Genomic DNA, 17,482 nt, shown 5'->3' with positions numbered 1-17,482 from the left:
CCCATACAAATGACAGAAAACGTCTCCTCCATATGACACCCATAACAATACTCATCTGTCCCCCCAGAATCACCTGCATCTCCCTCCACTTACATTGCCTTTCCATTAACTTACATTTAACTCTAAGACAAATCAATCTTTGTAACAATAGTATAATGGTCAGAGTCCTGGAATATTTCCATTACAGCTTTAGGACGTAAATATTTTCCTATTATATTGCCATCTATAATTGCTGTGTAATCTATGACTCTTAGGCATGTGGCATATTCCTTGAGATCAGTAACTCATTTCTGGTGTGCTATGCATCAATTATGTCCCAGCAGAATGTTGGAATTTTGTGTTCTGCCATTTACATCCACTTTCCATTGCAAGTCCGGGTTTTCAACACTTGTCCAAATGGAAACAGAGTGGAAATGGGCTGGATGTGGATGATGATGTAAGGCTGGCTCTGACAACCATACAGCCATGCATAGCAAGACTTTCCAGATGCAATTTCAACTGTCACACTTTCTATGTTGGAGTGTGAGTAACAGGAAGTGAAAACCTTTGCGTAATGACACTGTATGATGTGTGGTAGAAGCAGTAAGATCTATATTTTCTTTGTTGTGTCATTTTAAGTTTTCACTCCTCACAAAAAAGATTGTTTGTGAAACAAGACTGGCTAACAGGGGTGGAGTGGGTCATGAGGGTTATGGTTTTTGAGAAAGGAGTAATGAGCAGAAAAAGCTAGGGAACCACCGTAGTTGTAGTAATAGTAGTAACAGTGTTTTAAGTAACCCCCTAAAAATAGCATCATGTAAAAGTTGACCTCTGAAATATTCAACTTTTACACAGGCATTTATGTTAGTTAAAGTTTCTAAAGGGTTTTTAGTAAAAGGCTAAGATAAATTAGACTTGCTTAGCAGTACCTGATGAGCAGTGATGCCAGCACCTTCTGTCCAGCTGAGCATCTCCCACGCATGTCCATCTCAGTGTCATTTTTCACCATAACAACTCTGTAGTCGTATTTCTGTCGCTTGTCAGCTCCTGAAACATAGATGAATAATAAATATTACTGTACACCCAACCCCCTGGTATCACACGTTCCTATATCGCTATTCAGTGCTATCTTGCACACTCTAAAACCTGCCATCCTCATGCTATCATACACCTGACATGCGCTATCACGTAGCTCCACATAACCTGAATGTGTCAGTGGATTCGACGACTCCGGGCTGTGTCCACAGCAAGTGATTTGTGCAACATTAACAACCATTCTTGCTCAGTGATAGGTCAGCACTCCTGCCATCCTTCTGCTTATTCAGTCAAGTGCACATCTCTACGCTAACAACAATAAACACTACCCTGCATTCAGTTGACGGAGCAGCCACTAAATGCTGAGCAACGTTATGCAAAGAAGCAAATAAGTTGTCAAGATGGCAGTGTTAGCCAAACAGCTCATGTTGTTGGGCAGGGGGTTGTGTGGGTGAGAATTGGGGTTGTTAGTGTTTGTAAACAAAGGCAGTCCCATAGCTATATGTGTGTGGGCAGTGATGCCTCTATTGCACCTTCTTACCTTCCACGAATGTTTCATTCAACTATGATTACTGTTTCTGATAATTGGTCACCTATTGGGGCTGCAGAGGAAATAATGTGAAGGAACAGTCATTGTTGGTAACCATTTTTTGTTGCACTCAAACTTATTGAATATCTGTTTGGATCACCCTCCCACCTGTGGAGGATTTTTTTTTTTTTTTTTTCTTTATATTTCTCTTTTTTTTTACGTCGTGGCCTATTGCGCCGATAGGCTTCTTCCCGGTGGTGCCTGATGGTCAGCCCAAGGTTTCTTCCCAGTGGGGCCTGATGGTCAGCCCAAGGCTTCTTCCCAGTGGGGCCTGATGGTCGGCCCAGCCCGTTCTGGCGCAGGCGAGAGTTTATAGTGGCGCCATCTTGCATTGGCTCATGCTGCCCTCCCGGAGCTCATCTTTAATCCTAGAATCTAGAGTCCGGGTTGATAGGTGGTCTTCTGGACACCATGTGGGTAGTTTTAACCCTTTCATGGCTAAATGCTCACAGCGAGCGTTAGGTGTATTTGCTGGTGGTGCTAAATGCTCGCTGCGAGCTCCACCCACACTCAAATCCCCCGCGTATGAGAGTGTTCCAACAATATTTCTCACATGTCAAGCAGCGGAAAATCTCTGGACGAGCAACTGGTGGATGTTGTTGTCCACTATAGCGACGTTATTACATGCTTCACCAATCACGCTGATATTTTGACCAAATAGTTGTAAATTTTGCAGTTAGCAATACTGCCCTGCTGACACCTCATCATCAAAGAGATCTACAGTAGTTGCCTTACGGCTGACCGTTCTTGCGCGATATACATATGCGTCTTCACAGGCAACACCCCCTGAACGTGACTGTACTTTCACAGGAGAGGCTAACATTACCGAATCGTATAGATCTTGGCCTCCTTTTACCAATGGTGTTTTTGTTTTTTAGCTGTGATGAATAGTTTTTGAGATACAGAGGTTAAAAGAGCGAGCACTAGCGTCACTTGCTGGTGGTGCTAAAAGCTTGCTCGGCGCCAGTTGCACTCACAGCAAAAACACCCCTGAGCGTGCCTGTACATTCGCAGGAGAGGCCTACATAACCAAACCTTATAGATCTTGGCCTCCTCTTTCCAATGGTGTTTTGTTTTGTAGCTGTGATGAATAGTTTTGAGATAGTGGTTAAAAGTCCTTGGCTGGGGTGCCTGAGCGCGCCTGAGGGGATAGTCTCATTGCGAGCGCTTAGCAATGAAAGGGTTAAGCCACTCGGCGGTGACTGAAAAATCCCAGCTTGGTGGCACCTGGCGGTGACTGAACTCGCGTCCTCCTGAATGCGGCGCCGTCACTGTCACCTCAGCCACCACCTCCCCTAAGTTGGCCAGCTAACAAGTGCACCCTACCTGCCCTTGTTCATTATGTGATAACAGTGGCCAAGCTACTTGTAAGAATCCCCCAGCCATCGCTGACCATAATAAGGTGATGTTGTGAGTGTTAAAATAAGTATATCATGTTAGTAACGTGTTTGCTAGGAAAATATTTCCAAAGAGAGGAATAATGGGCATAAAATATAGGTAAATTGGCTACAAAATAACCACTTAGAATTATTCCCATTGATTCTTCAGATCAGCTATAATGAATTTTCCCCATCACATGCAGTTTAGTGAGCAATTAGACATTATAGCAGGAGGACAGGTGTAGTGGAAAATACATTCCATATAAATAATGGAAAGATGAGAATACTGAGATAGGCTTATGGTGTCACAATAAGAGGCAGAATGGAAAGCAGATATGCATAAGAGATTCAATTAAAATAATTGAAACATCATGAAAAATAAGGGAAAGAAGATTGAAGGGAAAGTGATCACCCAACTTAAAGACTGGGAAACACTGATCTGACAAAAGGAAGAAGATAAAAAAGAAAAAAGAATGTAATGGAAAGACTGTGTTAAGAGACTTAAATAAAGTTGCATTCACAGAGACATGCTAGACAGTCAATCAGGTGATCGCACACATTCACAGAAAATGGAATGAAGGATGGAAACATCATGGGTGCATCTTTAAACAGGTTCCTACTAAGTATGTGACAATTTTTGTTACAATGTGTGTGTGTGTGTGTGTGTGTGTGTGTGTGTGTGTGTGTATTTAGCTATTTTTATTTACCTATTTGTAGTCTACCGGGCCCAAGCTAAGCTCTAATAGTCCCGTCTCCATATCTACATTCATCCAGCCTTTCCTTCATTTGTTGGACACTGCTCGCCTCCACCACCTTTTCCTGCAAGCTGTTCCATGTGTTAACACTTTGATGTGGAAAACTATACTTTTTAAGTCGCTCAAACAGGTTCCTTTATTAAGTTTCTTCCCATGTTCTCTCAGCCCCTGCATTCTCGCAATTAAGAAGAGATCATCCCTATCCACCTCACAAACTTATTTACCAACTTATACAGTATGATCAGATCTCCTCTCTCCCTTCTTTGTTCCAGTGTTGTCAAGTCCATCTCTTTCAATCTGTCTTCATACGTCATGTTTAAGAGTTCTGGGACCAATTTAGTTGCAATTCTCTGTATCCTTTCCAGCTTTCTGATATCCTTCTTTTTGTGAGGCAACCACACAACTGCAGCATATTCAAGCTTTGGTCTTATCATTGTTGTTATTATTTTGTTCATCATTTCTTTGTCCATAAATTGGAATAAGGTAAAGGTAAACTTGGGGGCATAAGCTGTAGCAGTGCGTGGCCTCGGTGCTCATCTCCGTGACATTGGCCCTTGAGCCTGTGGTGGGAGGAAGCCCATTACCTCGGACATAGCTGGGCGTTATCGCGATAAGTTATCACTGATAACAAAATCAGGTTATCGGCCATCCGCTACTTATTTAAATATATATCAGTATCTTTGTTACTTTTGTAACCAAACTAGCGATAATTGCTACTTTTTTCCACCTCTCAGAAAAAAAAACATTGTCTCCTCCCTACTGCGTATGCGTGGCCCGGGTGCCCGGTGTTGTATGAAAAAACTTTGGGGTATGAAATATCTTCGGTGAAGAGATTTCATACTTAGATCATCAACATTAAAACACAATGTTATTTTTTATGTTAGACTCATAAATCAATATATCAAAGAGAAAAATCATTTAACTTTGCCCAAAAAATGATTATTCACTGCCTCAAAGTTGATATTCCATATTCGTTTGTGAGCATGCCATGGAATTGAAGGTACCTGGTGTTGTGTTATTTGGTGTCCCATCGTCATAAGCTGGTGCTTTTGTTTACAAACACTGGTCTCTCGTGAACTGCGCATGTTCAGACCAGTAAGCGTAGCCCTGTACAGTCTCACAAAGCTTTTTAACACATTAACCCCTTCAACATGAGGACGTGTATACTGCATCCTTGTGTGCCCCGTACCATGTCCGAGGACGTGCATACTGCGTCCTGGCTCACTTTAGCCAATATACGAGTTACTTTATCTCTATATTTATGCTTACATCTCAAAATTATCAATTAATTTATGTTTCTTTATATGTAACATTTAATTCTGCATGTTTTCATATATAATACATGATGATCGTATAGAGTTTATTGCTGAAAACTTGTTATATTCAATAGCGACATTTTAAATTTGGCACACGCAGTGATCCCGGATACAGCGCAGCACGCTGTTTTGGCCTGGCCGTAGTGAGTTTCTTTATGTGCACCATTTAATTCTGCATGTTTTCATACATAATACATGATGATTATGTTGAGTTTATGGCCGCTCATGGCTGGCCCAGCTTGGCTCGTGGCCCACCCTTGTGCGTACGAAAATGGTTCCGTAATTCAATATTTGGTAACCATGATAGTGTGTGTATTTACCTAGTTGTATTTACCTAGTTGTAGCTTTACAGGGCCTGGGCTTACGCTTGTGTGGTCCCGTCTCCGTATCTGTATTTGTCCAACTTTTCCTTAAAGTTTTGCACACTCTTCGCCGATACATCCTCACTTAGTCTGTTTCAAACCCCTATACAGTAAAACCTCACCATTTGTGCGGCCTTAATTTGCGGCCATCATCCCACCATTTGCGCTAGTGGTCTTGCCATTTGTGCACCTTGCCGCTATGGTAATGGCAGGCCCAGATTAAGCTTGCATTTGGCAGCCCTCGGTCCGACATGTGAAAGAAGGATTTTACCATGCTTACAGTAAGGCGAGTAAAGGGGCCCGCAGGGGTTCGGGAGTCCCGTGGGCCAGCCCGATTTGGAGGTGCGGGCTGGCCATAAATTGTGGTTACTTCTTGTGGCTGGCCTCCCCGTGGTCCCGCTGGATGCACTGTGCAGGGGGTACCTGCCCCCCCTGGCTCGCAAGGGCAACACAGTGTAACTAAACAGCCACAGATCACCGCGCAAGAGGATGCGCCAGGTTGTCACTGACTCATGGTTATCCTCCCACTCACACTCAGAGTGGGGTGGCCTGGCGTGCTGCCCGGCATCTGTGGGCCATCAGGCTCATTGCCGGGCATTGCCAGGTTTAAAGGGTAGCGTCCTGGGGTGCCTGCCCGGCATCCGTATAAACCTGCTTTGAGCACTTGATGCTTTTGCGGCCTGGACCGCTGGTATCGCTCTGGTATGCCTTCTGGTTGACCGGTGGTAAAGCCCGTGGTGCTCATAGCCCACGAGGTTGCTAACGCAGCTACAGCGATAAAGCCGCGGGCGCACACCTAAGAACAGCACAGAGCGTCGGCCTTTCAGTTTTGTAAAACTGGACCCGTAAAAAGTTTCTTGTGGCAGTGCTGAGTCTGCTAGAAAGCCTACGTGGTAAACACGATGGTGCAGACTTGGGCGGTTAAGCTGCAACAAATACCTGGGCTTTTCTGGGTTAGGTCCAGGCCTTGCTGCTGTGATTGGCCAGGCAGGGGAACATTAGCTGCTGCCTGTGAACATGGGGCTAGGCACCCCAGCAATGGGTTAGCGGCTGAGGCTGTCGCGCCTAATTGCCAAATCCCAAGTAACAGATCCCCCTAAGTGCAGCAGGACTGCGATGATTGCCGCGAGTGCTAACCGTGACGACGCTGCTCGAACCCTTTTCTCAGCGCCCGGAGCATGTCAATTGCGCACATTTCACTCCCTGGTGCAGACTGACTGCTACAAAGCCATGGGGCATACCATATTATGAGTATGGACAGAAGCACCTATGCAGTACTCTGTCGTTGCCTTTATGGCAGGCCATGATCGAACGTTGGGTTTTCAGGTCTATAGACTTAACCTACACCATATCCGGGTGCCCCTGTGGCTCTATTAACCTGGATACCAAAGGGTTTATTGTATTATGCTCTTCTAGAAATCTTGTCCATTGTTTCTTTATCACTTTCTCACATATTTTACATACTACACTGGTCAGTGATACAGGTCTCCCAATAACTTTAGTAATACAGTAATACCTCGGTTTATGTGTGCCTTACTTTACGAGTGTTTTGATTTAAAAAAAAAAAAAAAAACACTAAAATTGCCTTGGTTTACGAGTGGTGAGTTGGTGTACGAGTTTCCTGTTTGTATAAGTTGAAGACACTGCGAGGGATCCTTTGTTTGCAGCAAGATGAGGCTCAGAGCAGAAAACAATGGGAATGGGGTTCTTAGTCAGCATTGTACACTAGCAGAGGTAGCACCCGTATGCGTGTCCGCTTACATTTGTGCTCGTGTGCCATCTTTGTGTTTTCAACACTACAGTGTATGCTCGTTTGGTTTACAAGTTTTTTGGTTGGCGAGAAAAATTCCGGGATGAATTAAACTCATAAACCGAGGTCTGACTGCACTTGGTTAAGGAATGAGTTTACATTTCAAATATCCCAACATGGGTAGAGCAACATTTTGTTTACACAGCACTCCTAGTGGGTACTTGGCTACCACCACCATCTTGGCAAAACTTAGTAGCTCAGTCTCATATCATTGCACTTCGTTGCATGGCCAAAGAGTCAACTGAACACAGGGCTGGGGTGAGGCCAGCACATGAGGACTGAGGCCAGGTATGGGGAGGGCAGAAGATGCAGGAACACTGTTTTATCCGCAAAAGGGCATCCGAGTAATTTTTTTTGCAAAGTCCAACTTTTGACCATATCAACTTACGACAGGCCTGTCAGTCCGAATGCCCATCATAACTTGGGGAATAACTGCAGTCTGTAAAATTTAGTGAGAGATAAACAGCACATACATGCTTAGTGATAGAATGGCAATCACCTCTAGGCAGATGATGAAAATATTCTGCAAAATCAAGATGATGGACAAGAAAGGAAGCAACAGCATCCAACTCTGGACTGATATTTTGGATAAGTAGGAGGGAATAGAATTGAAATTACCGTTAGTAGCCTCAAAAGCCTGTGTTTTGGTAAGACGATAGTGAGGTTTAGAAAAGAAGAGATGGTGTGCCAAAAAATGGAAATTAGAGTCAAGACTGAGGTTGTAGAAATTAACCCTTCGGCTGTGATACAAACTATAGTAAGCCCAGAGCAATTTTTGATTGGTTGTGAAAGTCAGCATCATTATAGAAATGTCTGCCATTGATATTATCAATACATTTTCTTTCTATAAACCCTACAGAAAATAACAGCTAAATAGCTGCAACCATCCGCTACAAATCTAAGAAACAAAAACAGTAAACAAAGCCTGATTGGCACTGACAGACGTGATGAAATCCTTTGGTTACAATTCCCTCGTATCAATTATACATTATTTCATTACAATTGTGTCATAACCAATCCCTGACTGTAATGTATTGATTCATGAAACAATATAACCATAAAAACCATAAAAAAATAAAGATATGATGATGTGACCCTGAATAAATTTACCAGACCATTTAACTTGGCATTTTACTTCGATAGAAGGGCCATTTTATCGAAAATACTTGCAGGTATAGTTTCAGTATTATTTTTTTCCATAATAAATGTTACAGTACATAAATGTTATATTTTCACTTTCCACAGTAAGCAAATATTTACAGAAATATTATCTGCATTACAGTAATAGAGTAATGTCTCAATGCACAGTAGCAAGACTAATCTACATGCCTTTTCTTTAGTTTAAGCCCCTGAATAATAGACTGGATAAAGTATTTTACAATCTAACAAAAAAATATTTTGCCACTTTCTAAATATTTTGACCTTGTCACAATTTTCCTAATTTCAAAAAGAAAATAAATGTTATATAGGAAAAAATAAGGTCTTTTCCTGATGTAAAAAAATTCAACACATATGACACTTTAACCCGGTAGCAGCGGGGATCATGTTTCTTAATAGTCCCTCTAAGCGAGAAAAATGAGAAAAAATCAGCACTCACACAAACCATTTCATAACATATATCAAAGCATTTGTGATCAATTTATGTATCATCTATTTTGGGGGGTTAAATCATGGCACAAATTTGGCCTGTCGCTGCTACACGGTAAAGCCACAAAGTTGCCCCGTCGCTGCTACCGGGTTAATGGAAAATCCTCAAACGTCCTGCCGCAGCCAAAGAATAATAAAGAAAAAGTTGGAGCAACTATCAAGGCACCAGAAGTGGGGTCAGACCTGGAGACTTTTTCAGTCCCTTCTCCAAATGGGGATTCCAAAGCTGGTTGATTATTCTTCATCATAATACAATATTCATTTTAAAACAATTTTTTGAGGAAATGGTATGTCATATGCATGTAATTTGGTTTGGAAAGTAGAATTTATCCTTAACATGCTAAACTACTCTGGTGTTAACTGAGACAAAGAGGAGGCAAATGATTCTGCAAGGGAATGGCACTTTGCTAAGTTATGATAAGATGTACATTAAAAAGTCTCACCTTTGGCCTCTGCTTCTTTTGTTTTTATTTCTATGTAATCAATGTCATTCCCTTTGTAGGTCTGTCGCCAGAGCTCCCGCACAATGTGGGTTAGGATTTTCATCTTCTCACTGTGGAAGCGCATGATGGCAGTGTCCAGGACCTTGTGGTAAACATTGGCATCTTCAATTGCCATCTCTAAGCACTTTGGGAAAAGAGAACACTGGGTTACTGAAGAGAAATATTACTGAAACATTGCCATCTGAGAGAATTTTATTTTGATATTAAATCGATCGTACCTCTCAGTAATACATGTCACTCTGTGCCTAATAACATTTGTTTTTATACCTTGTAGTTTCATAAATAGTAACAAGAAGCAAAAACACACAAAAAGGAAAAAAGTGTTAAAATACAGGCTAGTAAGCTAATCAGTGAGTGGCAACCCGCGCGGGCGGTTTGGGGCTGATGACGTCGTGTGCGGAACAGAGCTTATTCTGGTCCGCCAATTGGTCAACCCGTCTCTCATATGGATCCTGGTGTGTGTGACTGTGTGTCGTGCGATGGTGTGTGTATGTACGTATCTGTGTTTGTAAATAATATATACGGTCATCCCTCACATAGTACGGTTTCCAATAGTACAGTTTTGGTTTATGTGGATTGTCATAGAATTTTTTTTAGGATTTTTAAATTTCCCGCTCGTCGCACCAAATAGCAATGACGTGAATGGCAACACTGTTCTAGCCATGGAGGTGGAATTGGTGGAGTTGACATCAGCCCAATTAAGTGAATCCACCGAACTGTCATATTTAGGGCCGCAAGATTGTGGAAACCTGCCGGGTGTCAGGTGTCGTCAGGTCAGGCTCCCCCTTAATGGGCTCGGCCAGGCTTTTCTCACCCATGTATCCCTCATCTTCCGGCCCCAAAAATAACAGTTCGGCGGCTTTACCTCGATGAATGGGAGTATCGGCCCAGACGGCCACCCATGCGCATCCCCTCAGTCCATGTGTGTGCATATCAGGAATGTTTGCCAGATTGAAACATGTCGCTCTCCTTAGAGTCCAGTGTGTGCACAGCCTCAGATACGCTTCTCCATTACCATATAACATGAACATGGGACCCAAGAGACAAACCAGAACACTTGCTGTCAGCACCCCAAAGTGTTCGAGAAAGCTGTTCACCTTGCAGAAGAATTCAAATTTAGGAGAAGTTACATTTTTGTATGAGTTAAGTTGCTGTAGAGAGCAGCATACCACTTGAATCCAAGTCCTGCCTGGCTCAGCTTCTACTCGCCGGCCAAAGTTGCCAGTTATGCATTTTCTGCCGTAGTGTTACCCCTCTGGCAGCGCTCCCTTCCACAGTGTCAGCGAGCGGACCTTGTCATCCACTCACACTCTATCTTACTCTACCATAGTCTTTATTGCTGTCTAAATCATATTTGAAATAAGATCTGAAAGCGGTAATTGTGGAGATTGACTCTCGCCTCCAAAATCTGACATTACGCCTCCCTCTTATATCGTAGTTAAGGGCATATTTAAACTACTCCAACCGAACTTTAAATAACCTGACCTCTAATGGGGGCTTCACCCCCTCGATCCCCCAACATGGTAACAATGTACTGTGACTGCAGCAGAAAATGCATAACTGGCAGCTGAGCCAGGCGGGAGCTAGATTCCCGTGGGAGTGCCCAGGAGTGTTTCTAGGGGGCACTAATTTTATACAGATTTTGAATAAACGAAGGTCTTGGGTCCCTAACCGTGCTATTTGAGGGAGACGACTAACATGCATTATGCATGTTTGTGTCCCTTGAAGGCCGATGTGGAGAAGGGTTCCATGTGAACATCAGTTGGACATGGATTGAAGTCGCTCCTAAGCCCAAGGCTAAAGCCTTATCCACGCTAGAAAGCAACCAAACAAGTTGTCTTCATCCGTGGCGGCTCATCCGTAAGAGATTCTTCTCAGTTGCCGATGAGAATTGAGGCGAAGACCCTATTTCCTCTTAAAGTCCACAAGTAAGATTTCAGTGCTTCATCATTAACTATATATTGTATTATACAAAATTATGACTGAAAAATATGAACTGGCAGCGCTGAGCTCTTCTTATCATACGAGTGTTGTCGTGTTGTGGCGTGTGCCCAGTGGTGTAGCAGACGTATGAACAGAGTTAACGATGATGTGGATTTTCACAGCAAAGTGTAATATGGGGAGGCAGTGGCTGAGTGGTTAGCGTGCCAGTGCACGTCCAGGACATCCAGGAGGACTCGGGTCCGAATCCCGGCCGCCACACTGCGGGATTTACATTCACCGCCTGAGTGGCTAAGACTGCCCATGCACATGCTACCCTGAAGACCACCTATGAACCACAGGACTCTAGATTACCTCTCCCAGCGAGGCTCAAAGATGAGCTTCAGGGGCAGTATGAGCCAAAACAAGATGGTGCCATTATAATTACCGCCTAATTGCCCGCCTGCACCACATGGGGCTGGGCAAACAATCAGGCCCCCACCAGTGAAAAAGCCTACCGATGCAATAGGCTGCGATGTAAAAAAAAAAAGTACCATGTGTTCAGTATTTTGGTAATTCACCATATACTATAAAATGAATTACCAAAACCTGAACACATCCATATCCTTGAGGATGTCATAATTTCATATCGCATCCACATCCATAATTTGGTAAAACTGACATCCACATCCGCATCCACAAAATATGCACTTTTGACATCTGCATACACATCCGCATCCGCGGATCTCTGAAATCTGACATCCGATATAAGTCTAATCTTGATTATCTATCCTTTTAGTATTGCCTCTACAAATACCAGCATATTTTAAATGTAAATTCTCACTGCTGTTTACTCTTATTAAAACAGCACCATGTGGAATCAACTGTTATATCAACATCTTTTATGCCCAGCCCATCAATCACTCAACCCTTATCTTCCTTACTTTCACTTCAACCAATTTCTTTTGTATTTCAGAAGCTTCTTTATTCTCTTTGCGCTGGAGATCATTTGAGAGGCTAGTGATGTTTTTCTCCACTTCCTGAAGGCGTCCAGCTAGGTTTGATCTCTGTAGTGTCAAAATAGTCAGATAAGCACATGTTACAATCAGAAGTGAAAGAATGCTCTGTAAAATATGTATTTACAGCATGCATAAAATTGACAACAGATGGACTGCTAAAGTAACAGAATGACAACCCAGGAATTGTAAAAGTCAGGGCAGGCTGAAAATCACGTGGAGAGATGAAATTAGAGACTCTGAGAGTGGAGGAAAGAGTACACTGACATCATATCAGATACAGTTGTAGAGATGAAATTAGAACCTTGGCCAGAGCAGGATGGAGTACACTAACATCAGACAGAGGATGCGGTGAAGAAATTAAATTAAAACCATTACAGCAGGATGATAGAGTACACTGGCAACAAGACAGACAACCAGGTGAAGAACTTTGGGAAAAGTCACTTATCCTGCAATGCAGGAAATTTATGTACAAAAAATTTTGACATACGTACTGGGGACAGAAAAAAAGATTTAAACTTATCCCCCATTAATCAGGACATCCTAATTTGCCCCAAATTCCTGGAGAGCTCTCCTTGGTAACCTTTGATTCAAGGAGTCAGCTTCATGAGAGTTAGTTGGGTCTCCTCATAGACCAGACTAGAAACTGTCTCCAAGGGGTATAATTCATTAATTACATTAGTGACCATGGTGACTCATGCTTCAGACGGTTTACTTACAAATCTGGCAGGTATGCTACCATAAGGAACTAAACCCCTTGCAACCTCCAAGAAGTTAATTCCTTTTCAACTTAATGAGGAAGTTTACTAATTTTGGATAGTAATCCACACCAATGAAGATCTACTTTATATACGTGGCGGACAGATGACCGTGGACATTTCACCGGCGGACATTTGGCGAACTGACATTGGCCGACAGACATTTGGCCGACAGACATTTGGCGAGCGGACATATGGCTGAACGGACACTTGGCCGACAGACATTTGGCGAAGAAATTAGATAAAAATTGTATGTGACAAAAGTTTAAATGATATCAATTTTGAAATTTGTTAAAAGATGTATTATAAGATTTAAAGTTAGTACATATTTAAAGGTAAAAGGTAAAATTGAGGGCACACGCTGTAGCAGCACGTAGCCTCAGTGCTCATCTCCGTAACATTGGCCCTTGAGCCTGTGGTGGGAGGAAGCCCGTTACCCAGGACACAGGGCCAGTGTGACATCCGGATTACAGTTTACCTTCCCCAGGTTTCCCCAGGAACCCATTTGTCGACCAGCCGAGAGGGAGGATGAACTGCTCAGTGAGCTGCCGCGCCGACTGCCTGGACTGGGATTGAACCCGATGCCTGCCAGTATAGAAGCCAGAACGCTGAACACTAGACCACGGAGGCGTATTTAAAGATTGTGGGCAATTGCCCTTGAAATCAATTCTCTGATACTCATTATACTTCTGGTGATAGACTTCAGTCTTCTGTTTAATAACTGGTGCTTTTCTTTGGTTTTCTTAACTCTACTCCTGATACTACCTGCTCAGTTATTTAACTCCCAATCCGACTGCTCTTTTCTAAGCTTTGAAACTAGGCGGCAAAAGTGGGGTGGGTGATTGCCATTCACTGCTCAAATGCCCTGTGCCATACTTCTAGAGTTTGTTGTCCATGGAATGCCTTTGTGGTTCTCTCTGTTGTGTTCCACACACTGAGTTCAAACGCTGGTCTTGATCGTCATCCACATTGTATAACACTAATCCATAATAAACTAAAGTAGCCAAGAAAGTCAGAGAAAAAAAGCTTATTCATAAGTTTACTCATCTTGAGATGAGACAAAATCATCGACTTTCAACATCACTAACTGACACAAATGCTAAACCTTAAACAGATTTGAGTCAGTGCATTTTAGGGGTCATTACACCAAGCCTGTAGTCCAAATTTTTATATATTTCTCCACAAACACTGCCCAAAATGAAGAAAGCATCCATAAATGTTTGTGTTTGGGAAACATACAGAAATGATATTAAGAGCCGCCTTTTCATAATCAATGGCGACTGACACAGGATCAAGACCTGATCTTACTTGTTTCAGAGTGTTAAAAATCAAGTCATAAGTTGCTTGTTTTTTGTTCTTGGCAATGCTGTACACTAAGGCAATATTATGGCTCTCATCTAGCATAACATATAATATTGTATACAATTGAAAACCAAGTGGCGCTGAATCAAAAGATGTATTAAAAGAAACAAAAATAATTCCATTTCTCTTCGGCCAATATGTCTGTCGGCCAAATGTCAGTTCGGCCAAATGTCCGTTCGGCCAAATGTCAGTCGGCCAAATATCAGTTCGGCCAAATGTACGTCGGTGAAATGTCCGTCGGCCAAATGTCCGTCAGTGAAATGTCCGGGAACCCTTTATATGATCAGTTAGGGCGGAGCCTGAGTTTTATTTACTGTTCTTTTAAGTAGTTCATTTTCCCAGACCATCTACTCTTATGTGGCTTGGTAAGTTCTCCCTGACTACAGCTTCCATCCTAGTACATTTCTGCCCAGTTTTGATGGTAAATTTCGCTAACTTACATTCTTTACTTTCTGTCTCACTGATGAACCCGGAGAGTTGTAAGTTAACAGTACCACAAGGCTTTGACTTTAGGTGATCTACTAGACTTTGGGAGATAAATGTTATCTGGGATCCTTGGTCATAAAAAGCCTTAGCCTGGACCTGAGTTTTGTTTCTCATCACAGTGCCTGCTCCCTCTGGAATGGCAGTGGGAACGTCATTATCTGTGGGAGTGACGGAACAAATTAAAGAATTGATGCTCTTAGTATTATTGTCACACAGGATGCTATAGTGAACCCCCTGTTTTCATATAGAGCATTTACTTAATTTAAATATATACTGCTCAGTTTGATGCCTGCATGTACATCAACCACACCATCCTAACTTTTAGTCTCTTAACCCCTTCAACATGAGGGCGCATATACTGCGTCTTTGCGTGCCCTGTACCATATCCGAGAACGCGCATATTGCATCCTGGCTCGCTTTTGCCAATATACGCGTTATTTTATCTCTATATTTATGCTTACATCTCAAAATTATCAATTAAGTCATGTTTCTTTATGTGCACCATTTAATTCTGCATGTTTTCATATATAATACATGATGATTGTGTTGAGTTTATGGTTGAAAACTTGTTATATTCAATAGCGACATTTGAAATTTGGCGCGCGCGGCGATCCCAAATACAGCGCGGGGCGCTGTTTTGGCCCAGCCGTAGTGAGTTCCTTTATGTGCACCATTTAATTCTGCATGTTTTCATGTATGATACATGATGATTATGTTAAGCTTATGGCTGAAAACTTGTTATATTCAATAGCAACATTTGAAATTTGGTGCGCTGGCGATCTTCAGATATAAGCGGGGCACTGTTTGGCCCGGCTGTAATGATGGGGTTAGCCAGCTAGGGCAGTCGAGATATATGTCACAATTCTTGGTTAAGTGTGGTCCATCACATAAAAACAACTTAATTGACAAGCCAACTTCTTAGCGAGAGCAGTTTTATTAACTCCAGCTCGGTATGATAAATCTTTAATGTATCGCCTTTTACTTTGGCTTACTCTTTCTTTAGTGACTGTTGCCCTTTCTTCAGATTTAATTTCAGGGCGTTTAGACTCCAAGCCAAGATACTTTAATGAGTGAAGCCCTGATGTCTTTTAAGTTAGGATAGTCTTCACTGATATTGTTGTATCATCTCCAATGTCTTACTAGATAATTTCTACATCAAGACAGGGGAGATGAACCGACTAGAGAACTATCAAGTCATATCCCAAGTTTTCCAATTTCATGAGGGTGCATTTGAATTGGGCCCCAAAATTCAAACAATGAATTTGTACTATATGGCAACTAAGGGGAGTTTAATGTGAAATGTAAGGGTGAAATGCAAGCTCATTCTGTTTCCCTCCTTGGTTATCATTGGTGTTTTTTAATAATTTTCACTACATCCTCATAATTATCATTCTCAAATCAAAACTGAATCCATCAACTTAAGTATTTTAGCATTTACACTTTAATGCTCCCCTTCGAATAGTTACTTAAAGTTTATTTACAGGAGTTAGCTCCGATCTAGTATCAACACTAGTGAAGAATCTATCCCAAAAGGAATCCCATTTCGAGCATTTTATAATAGAACTCTAGTGAAGATTTAATTTTGGGTAGATCCAAAATTTATTTCAAACTCACTGGATGTTTGGGCTCCACCAGAGAATGAATTAATATATGAGTTAGAGATGGAGACTCCCTTGATGTACCCTATTCTATGAAGACTTTATTAATTTCATCCTCAATAACTGGTTCATCAAGAAGGGAATCATATAGTCATCCACAGAGTTGTTAATTTATTTTTCTAACTGGCAGCTCAGGAGTTGGGGATGGGTTTCATTTGCCCTAAAGCTCTGAAGTTCTGGAGTTATTTGGTCCCAAAGAGACAGCCTGCAAACAGCCCAATGGCCTGCAATTTTCACTCCTGGTAAACATATTTGAATTAAATTAGAGAAATACCACCACAGAGAGCTGCTCAGGAAAATCATGAGCAAATTAATCAACAACAAAGGGAGGGTAAATACTAACAAATTTCAGAATACTTCAAATTCAGTTCAGCTGCCCACTGCTCATAATCAAATTTTTATGGCACCTATGACTTTTGTTCCCAAATGTATTTTGGCTTCCTTCCCAGGTCAGATACACTGTCCAGACCCAGCAAGTCCACAGGGTAAGTTTTACCACCCAAAAGGATGATTCAGTGGTCTCATGAATCTCTAAAATGAATCAGCCCGACAGTTCTTACCCACATCTATCCTAAGCACTATCATTTACCCCTCAACAAGACCAATCAACAAGTGGTAGCTTGGTTTTTAGCACTTCCCGAACTGTGGATACTCAAAAAATTTATCAGCCAGGCCCAACCATAATGAATCATTTCGCATGTTTTTCAAACAGTGCCCTGTATATATATATTTTTTACACACACACACAAAAAAAGCTTTCTGCCATGCTACAAAGAGAACAGCGGTAAAGGCAATATCCGGTTCTGAAGGGACCAGCTTGTGAAAAAATTATTGGGTTTCACCGAATGATAATTATGAATTGGTTGGATACTCGTAATTGATGACATGCTTCAATTTTAGATGAACA

The 17,482-nt window shown here is 42.0% G+C and overlaps 1 protein-coding gene and 1 long non-coding RNA gene across 6 annotated transcripts in view; one reads left to right on the top strand and one right to left on the bottom strand.

Annotated features, from left to right (window-relative positions):
- LOC126984299 (androgen-induced gene 1 protein-like) overlaps positions 1–17,482 on the top strand; it is a 149,404-nt gene that overhangs the window by 112,888 nt on the left and 19,034 nt on the right. The gene's annotated exons all lie outside the window — the stretch shown is intronic.
- On the bottom strand, positions 777–12,262 carry LOC126984301 (uncharacterized). The gene is made up of 3 exons (XR_007736558.1): positions 12,240–12,262; positions 9,316–9,499; positions 777–1,026 (listed from the first exon to the last, which is right to left on the bottom strand). It is a non-coding gene; the product is annotated as an uncharacterized LOC126984301 (long non-coding RNA).

Source organism: Eriocheir sinensis, chromosome 56 (genome assembly GCF_024679095.1).
Source record: "Eriocheir sinensis breed Jianghai 21 chromosome 56, ASM2467909v1, whole genome shotgun sequence".
Taxonomy (NCBI): Eukaryota; Metazoa; Arthropoda; class Malacostraca; order Decapoda; family Varunidae; genus Eriocheir; species Eriocheir sinensis.
This window is presented reverse-complemented; position numbering and strand designations above follow the sequence as displayed.